The sequence below is a fragment of the Adiantum capillus-veneris genome, chromosome 6, assembly GCF_014529385.1.
Source record: "Adiantum capillus-veneris isolate H3 chromosome 6, ASM1452938v2, whole genome shotgun sequence".
Classification (NCBI taxonomy): domain Eukaryota; kingdom Viridiplantae; phylum Streptophyta; class Polypodiopsida; order Polypodiales; family Pteridaceae; genus Adiantum; species Adiantum capillus-veneris.
In genome coordinates, this window is record NC_140936.1 from 41,222,304 (window position 1) to 41,231,177 (window position 8,874).

General features: G+C 44.2%; 1 pseudogene; it reads right to left on the minus strand.

Moving 5' to 3' along the window:
- Positions 1-6,649: 6,649 nt before the first annotated feature.
- On the minus strand, positions 6,650-8,108 carry LOC147455397 (adenosylhomocysteinase-like; annotated as a pseudogene).
- Between the last annotated feature and the right edge of the window lie 766 nt (positions 8,109-8,874).

Below are 8,874 nucleotides of genomic sequence, written 5' to 3' on the forward strand. Positions count from 1 at the left end.
GTAGGTGAAATTATATGTTTTTTTTGCGTTGTGGGTGTCCTAATCTTCAAATTAAATTATACAAGTGTGTGGTTTGTCCGAGAGAGAGAGAGAGAGAGAGAGAGAGAGAGAGAGAGAGAGAGAGATGTCGCTTTCCTTGGCATACAATCCATTCTCTCTCTTTCTTTGCCTTGGCCTCCACACCCCCTCCCCCCCCAAAGCCCTTTCCTTATGTCACATGGCAAAGGCCTCCAAGGTGCATAAGATATAGTTGAGAAATTTGTAGGTGGGATTGCACTAAACTAGGTTTTTCTCGAGCACTTGTGTACAGAATAGTTTTCTACTATTACTCAATAGTCCATTATCTATACTCTTTATAATGGACCTCAAAAAATTAGAGGAAGGAGAGGGCCTCCACACGTCGTATTTTTGGTTGATTTGCATGGCCCGTTGGATCAATGCCGATATTAAGATGTTGAGTCCCATCCTTCAAAAATTGCATAAAGTAGTTCACTCCATCCTTTCCCAACGACTTGCAATAGTCAAATTTGTGAGTCTGACAAGTTGTTGTCAATCTGTGTGTGTGTGTGTGTGTGTGTGTGTGTGTGTGTGTGTGTGTGTGTGAGAGAGAGAGAGAGAGAGAGAGAATGTAGAATATGCAAATCCAACATTTTTCAACAACATACAGATTATAATAGCCAAAATTGTGCACCTGGTAGTTTGCGTGTGTGTGTACACGCTCTGTGTGTGCGTGCGTGTCACTGTTACAGTGTGTGTGTGTGTGTGTGTGTGTGTGTGTGTGTGTGTGTGTGTGTGTGTGTGTGTGTGTGAGAGAGAGAGAGAGAGAGAGAAGAAAGAGAGAGATTTTCCTTGGCAACTTGGTAGCCCACCAAAATGACTACGAAGCATCAAAACCTGTCTACCTCCAACCAACTGAGAGTCATGAGAAGCCCGTATATTGGCAAGCCATGGTTTTGATAGCATGGCGCAATAGTAGCAAGTTGGTAGAAATGTGGTACATTGTCATTGATTGATGAGTGGGGAGATATGGACAACTCAAATTTGTTAGAAGTCGTGTGAAGGATGAGTTGATTGCAACCGATCGCCCGAAAGCACTCCATGTGGGTGGAGAGAGAGAGAGAGAGCGCGCGCTATTGAGCAAGTCTTCAACTTAAAAGAATTGAGAAATGGAGGAAAGAAGGTGATAAAAAAGATATCAAAGACCTACTTGTGATTCCTAGGACTACTATTCCATTGTGTGTGTGTGTGTGTGTGTGTGTGTGTGTGTGTGTGTGTGTGTGTGTGTGTGTGAGAGAGAGAGAGAGAGAGAGAGAGAGATATCCAATTACCATGCTATTCTAGAGAGATAGAAAGATAGAGAGAAGGCGTACATTTGCATTGTTATCTTTCTATAGTGATTCCAAGGACTACGTTTCCATTGTGTGTGTGTGTGTGTGTGTGTGTGTGTGTGTATGAGAGAGAGAGAGAGAGAGAGAGAGAGAGAGAGATCCAATTGCCATGCTTTTCTTGGCCGCAGCAACGCGCACGCGGGTCACATACTAGTTCTCTCTATCACGACATTGCCGCACTTGTCCATGTGAGCAAGAGGTAAGATGGGAGGAGAAGTAGTTCAGCGTATGGAGGCAAACTGGAAGGAGTTGAGGGTGGTGATGGAGCACTGCGTCCTAGGGGGACCTGGACTTTTTTTTTGGGGAAGAAGCATTGCGTCACGCCACGTGCATCCATGGAATCCATGAAGATTCCAACTAATAAAGTAAAGTGGACCCAGTAAGCTGAGGTGTATGTCCCTATAATCTTTTTTTAATTTCTTTTCATAAGAATTAGCCAAGATGATTTTCTAAAAGTTTGGATGAAAGTTAAAGTAAGTGGAAAGGGTTTGTCATATGGATATGGCGCGTTCACGTAATAGAGAGACCGAAAGAGAGAGATTTTTCTTTGGGTTCAAAGGAAAAGCGGTAATTTTTTTTGAGGGCAATAGTACTCGGGAAAATGTGTCAGTTTAATATCGTGCTATTTTTATTTTCAATTTCCAAAGTGCTACTCGATTGCAAGGGGAAATGAGAAAAATACTGTGGAAACCCAAAAAATAAGCTTGATATAATTATAAAAAAAATAACAAAATATCCCTCTGATTTGTCAAACTTCCCGAAATGGCCCTGCTTGTGATATCAAATGCTAAAATTAGAATTTCGCTTGGTTATGTAGGCTTTGGAGATGGATTGCTTCATTATTTAAAATCTCGATATCACAAATTCAGGGAAAGGAATTTCATATGCTTGCAAAAATCACGCAGCAACACATGGAGGCGCAGAGGTGGGAAGTGCACAAAACTGACGCGAGGGCGCAGGAGGAGGACCAGCTGACGCGATACTGCACAGCAAGGTCAACGGGCCATCAGGCACATGCGTGTGCTACTAGAGGTTCGGACTCATAGTGTCTCTCTCTCTCTCTCTCTCTCTCTCTCTCTCTCTCTCTCTCTCTCTCTCTCTCTCTCTCTCTCTCTCTCGTGCACGGACAGAGGCTCTCCCTGCTTCTGCAGGTTCGCAAGGGGACCATCCTGAGGGTGGGTTCAGTGGGTGCAGAGCTTCACTTCGCCCCAAGCTGCTCAAGAAGGTCAAGTCCGAAAGCCGTGAGGGAGAAGGTGTATGAGGCGAAGACAGGGGTGGGTGTGGAGGAAGAATTGCGCCGCATAGAAGGTGGAGAACGGAGTGCGAGGAAGAGGAGAAGAAGAGAAGGCGGCGTAGCTATTCTTGTTTTAGTTTATTGTCAGTGAACACGCCATAGCTGCATCTCACAATGGTCGCCTGATGAGACGAAGGATGGGGTTTCACAAAGTATGGTCTCCATCGCCTTGCGAGCAAGTAGAGCTACGGCCTGGAAGACCTGGAGTTGAGAGGCACGGGTGTGGGGCATGCCTGTCTACGTGGGAACGACCGAGGAAAGCGATCTTTTGGTTTTGTTAATATTGTCGAACGGAATCTTGATGTTTAATTAATTAATGGGTTCAATAAGTATAGTAAGCAAATCACATATTGCCAAAGGAACATAGCATACTCGCTCTAATCTTTTTTTCATTTGTGTCTTTGTTGTCATTTTTGAGCCTCAAAAGAAAAGGGATGGCGGAGATTTATTGAGGGTAAAAAGGGACCAGAGACCATGTGGGAGGGAGAGAGAGAAAGAAGAGGCCGTATGTTGAGGCGAGAGCAAAGGACGGGGAGATCCAATGCACGTAGGTAGAGGCCCGAAGCTCCGAGGCAAGAGGTGTATGCACAGAGCAGAAAGACATGCCAAGACAAGCTGGACGCTGCATTAGTGGTGACAGATTTTCTTTTGCGCACGAGAGAGAGAGAGAGAGAGAGAGAGAGAGAGAGAGAGAGAGAGAGAGAGAGAATGTGCAGGGTGCGCTTGTAGGATGAGCTCCATGGTCGTTTGTGGGAGATTGCGAGTCAGGAGAGTTGGATTCCATCTCGGACATTGCAATTTTTGGCAAGGGCATCCACTGCAGGAGATTGAGCCTCTCTCTCTCTCTCTCTCTCTCTCTCTCTCTCTCTCTCTCTGCAGTTTTTGGCCAGGGCATCCACTGCAGGTGAGCATGTGTAGGTCGAGTGGAGCGCAGGTGGGACAGTCCGCGAAAACGACAGAGGTTTTGGCGAGGGCGTCCACTGCAAGTGAGCATGTGCAGGTCGAGTGGAGCGTAGGAGGGACAGCCCCCGAAGACGAGAGAGAAGAGGATGATGGAGAGCAAGCGATGGTGGGGTGTTCGAGCAGGCAATTGGGGGAGAAAGGTGTAGCTCGTGAGAACGAAGGAGAGATGCACTTTTACTTTTGGGATTGTTTAAGGGATATAGAATCTTGCAACTTAATTAATTAATGGGTTCGATATAGACCCAGATGCCAGATGCCAAGTATACCATATACCATTTCTGTATCACTTCTACAAAATAAAGGATTCGTATGTCGGAACAATTCTACTTGGCTGTTATTAAAAGAAATCCGATTAATCAATGGGACATAATCCCCCCCCCCCTCGTTTATAAATAACATGGGGTCCAACTCGTGGGATCAACGACAGGGGCAAGTGGACGGTCGGGTGTGCGATTTGGGTTGTCAGATCGACGCAGCAGGGGGGGCAGGCTTTTCATTGCGCAAAGTCGCATAGCTATCACCAATGTGCGATAGGGCAGGTGGTTAAGGCTGTGGCCTGTGGAGCGGGAGGTCGTGGGTTCGAAGGGCTGGATGCGCAGCAGGGAACATTATTTTTTTATTAAACTAGGCATGCGATCAACGGCTGATCTTGCCCCTGCCGTTGATCCCATGAGTTGTGCCGTGTCAGTTATCAACGAGCCCCCCCCCCCCCCCCCCCCCCCCCCCCCCCCCCCCCCCCCCCCCCCCCACTCCCCCCTTTTTCCACGTTAGCATCCGCGAGAGAGAGAGAGAGAGAGAGAGAGAGAGAGAGAGAGAGAGAGAGAGAGAGTTCCCTTAAAATCCCTCTGCCTTCACATGTCATGAGAGAGACACCGAGCTCTCTCCTTCCACAACTCGCCCCTCAACTGCTGCTGCTCTTGGGCAGCCCCAACCCCCATCTCAAAATCTCATGCAGGTAGTTCACCCACTCTCCTCACCTCCTCCGACCACACAAACAATTGATGTAGTCGCCTACAACACTACATGAGAGAGAGAGAGAGAGAGAGAGAGAGAGAGAGAGAGAGAGAGAGCACAACTAGTGGCGTGGCTCATTGGAAGACATAAGAGAGGCCAACGGGATCTCCAAAAATTCTACTGAACTTGCCTTTTTTTGAAATCGACCAGACAATGTGAGGAGAGAAACGAGGACATGGCAAGTGGAAGAGAGGGAGAGAGACACATGTCATGTGACAACTGTAACAACGAGAAAAAAGGATTTTTGTCGTGTGTGTTTGAATGCAGCTTAAAACTAGTGGGTTCAAACTTGAGCTGCTCGGCATCATTGCATCTACATAGCTTCCTGACATTTCCCCCCTCTCCGCATGGGCTCCCTCTTCCCTAGCCGCTTAGATCTACCTGCAACTTGTCCAACACATCAGATGCCCTCGATCTAATCGTACTAGTGCCCCTCTAGTCCAGCTATCGAAATGAGGTAGCAACCAGATCCTTGACGCTCAAGCTGCGGGTTGCAGTTTGCAGATGAAGGTGATGGTCAAGCTGCGGCCATTCTCATCTGTAACGCACATCCCTCCGACCTTGTGCAACCTAGTCTCCACCCCCCCTCGTCGCCCTTCCCCTTCTCACTACCTATACATACGTGCCCTATCGCCTACGAAATTGCTCGTGCATAAAGAAATATCTTCTTAATGGACTCGTGGAAAAAAACGACCAAAAAAAGATTTTTTATTCCCTTTTCTTTCATTTTCTCATCTCAAAGGAGATCTTCCCAGATTCCTATTATTAAACCCCTTTCCAAAAATTGGCACGGCCTACCTTGATGCAATCTTTCAAGAGTATTTGAAAGAAGCTGCTGAAGGATCGAAAAGCTATTGAAAGTTAAACTCAAGAGTCCATTTATCCTCATACAAACGAATATTTGAAGTGAGCGCTATGCCTGGTCCACAATGCTAGATAATAACCTTGAAGTTTAGATTATGAGGTTGCCAAACCTAAAAAATGAGCAGGAATTCATTATTAAAAACCATCAAATTCAAGTTTTTAAGAAAAAGGTTTTCTTTGGTTTCTCTCTTTTCAATTCTCTTCTAGACTTTTAAAACCTCTTTTGAGGGACGGACTCAAACAACAAAATTTGAACGACCTTCATCCATATCTAGTATGTCCCTATAATCTTTTTTGACCTACCCCAAAGGGGCAAGGCCTTACCGATGGTTTCCTTTTTTGCTAATGAAAAATAAGAAGTTATTTTTTAAAAACATTGTTTTTGGCAAATAAATTAAAGAATGAAAATGTACACTGCAACATTCAAGAAGGAGTCATGAGTGCTAGTGGTGGCCAGGTGGGTTGTTGAAAACTATGAAACATTCAATGTGTATGAGTGCACTAAAAATATGAAACTATTGGAAGTAAGGTAAGTTATTATCCAGAGAGAGCGTCTCTAATAACACTCTACGTGTAAAAGAAATGATTATATGTATGAAATTTAAATGTACTATTTTCAAAAATAAATGTGGAAAGCAAGGAATCGAAGCTCTCTCTCTCTCTCTCTCTCTCTCTCTCTCTCTCTCTCTCTCTCTCTCTCAGCTTCTGTGCGCGTCGAGCTCTCTCTCGAGTCTAAACCGTAGGCTGTGAAAATGACTTTTGCGTTGTTCTGAGCCTGCGTGAGACTGCGAAAATGACTTTTGTGTTGTTATGAGCTTGTTCGAGGCTGCTCTGGGCAGAGGCATGACCAGGGGAGCAGTTGCCCACCACGTTAAGGGCACTGCTAGATGGCAAAAGGCAGCCACACTGCCACGGCACTAGATTGGAAGGGTATAGCCACCGACCAGTTCATTACCATCTGCTCGCACCACCATGAACTCTTAATTATTTCATCTCTCTGTGGTGCTTTTGCCTCTCTCTCTCTCTCTCTCTCTCTCTCTCTCTCTCTCTCTCTCTCTCTCCAACTCCTCTCTCTGTTGTTCAAGTTTCAGCTTGCCCTACTGTAATTAGATCAAGTATGGGTCTCTCAATAGCGGTAGTGAGCTGGCTTGTAAGGGCCTTCCACAACAAAGTTGATATATGCAGCCTGATCCTTGGATAGTTTGGTCAGCTTGGCACCAAGCTTGGCCAGGTGATGCAGAGCAACAACCGTCTCATCCAAATGCATATACTTGCTTGGAATATCTCCAAGACTTCCTTCCATTCCATAGCTCCAACTGAGCTATCGCGCCTATTCCTGACCCTTGTTCGATTTTATCTTCTTAAACCTGCTTGCCTCCCTGTAGCTGATCGTCTAGCCCGATTTGTGAAGGAGCATGACATCACAAAGTTAGGGTGTCCTGTTGCACATCTTAAATTCATCAATCTTCCCTCTTTTAGCGCAAGTTGGATGCCCGTCTTTGTTTCAGGGAGGATCCGACGGTCAGTTTGATGCTTGATGGTCACCTTCTTCACGCCCAGGTAAGTCTCCAAACCATGCATGTCTATCTCATTCTCAAAATGACCATTGTTGCAAACAGTAGCGTTGTTCTTCATATTTCTCATGTGGCTAACCATAATAGTATCTATATTTCCAGTATTGGTTACAAAAATATATGCAGTCTCGACCTCATCCTCTAATGTCAAGACAAGCAGACCCTACATGAGAGCTTGCAAAGCACAAATGGGATCAATCAGAGTGACTACTACTCGAGCTCAAATAGCCTTCATGGCTGCAGCACAATCTTTACCAATATCACCATAGCTGCAAACAATAGCAACCTTCCTAGCAATCATGACATCAATAGCCCTCATGAGACTATTAGGCAGGGAATGACGACAAATATGAAGATTGTCAAACTAGCTTTTGATCATTATGTCATTCACATTAATTGTAGGGAATAGTTGAGTTCTATTAGCTTGCATATGGCAAAGTAGAGTTCCATTAACTGTGTCATTCACATTAGCTGTATGGAATAATCGAGTTCCATTAGCTTGCATCTGGTAAAGGTGGTGCACTCTCGGTGGTAGTCTCTTTAGGAATACCCACAAGTCTGTCCTTCATTTTGTGGCACTTCTTGGGGTCTTTCTTAATGCCATCTCAAATAATTGTGAGAACTATTTGGATTCGGTACAGTGCCCTCCCTCGCATAAGCTTCCTCAGCCTTCACGTCCTCATGGATAAGGGAAGTGACATCACCACTGTCAACAATCAGATCTGATCCACCACCAGGACCCGAGTCCAAGGTCCTCTCATGTCACCACTAGTATTCCTAAAGATTCTCTCCCTTTCAAGTGAAGACAGATGTATTATCACAAGCAATGGCTTCAACAACATGGTCTTGAGTAGAGAAGGTGTTGGAACAACTTTGCTATATCGAAATTTCCTTTTATTTGTTTTAATATATTTAATGTGATAGCTACAAGTTGCCTCTCTCTTTCTCTTGATCGATTAGTAAGTTTACCCCTTGATGGCATGTTGAGCTTCCCTTATTTGTATGAGCCATGACATCTGTCGTGAGTCATTAGAGAGGGAGTTTAGTATATGTAGAATTCCGAAATACAAGTAGAACTAGGAGGAAGCATTGTTAAGACGTCTACAAAGATCTATAAGAATATGGTGCACAAAAAAGTTATTCCCTTTCACTTCACATGCCCACCAAGTCGAACGAAAAAAGACACTATTTTAAAAGAATCATATTTCGAGTTGAAGAAATGGTTGAAGGAGAAAGTGGGCCTTATACATAAAAAAAGATCATTACAGATTAGTATCTTTCAACCATTCATAGTCACTTTTGTTTATAGAACCTAGCTGTCACATACTTTAAGATACCCTTACACACATTATTACCTCAAAGAGTCCAATATTTTGTTGATCAAAATGCGCTCTTCAATAATCAGTATTACGAGAATCGGTAATCCATCCATAACTCTCTTCAAGTTTGAGGTATCCTCATTTTAGGTGGGCTATAAACATATGTTACTTTTATAGATAATATGAGTGAATATGTATGTGCATTTGCTAGACGATAAACCGCACATGGCTCCCTCTATATATACACTTAATTTCACACATGTATGTCAAAAAATATTTTATGGCCTATTTATGTATAAGCATGTTGATTTACTACTCAAATTTGTTGCTCACTCTACTAACAATTTTGGTCCACCTGGAGAGAATGAAATTGAATCCACTAGATGATAAGAGTGTCCAAGGCAGCTTATTGTTTGTGGTAAACTAGAACTATGTCGACATATGTGTGTGTGTGTGTG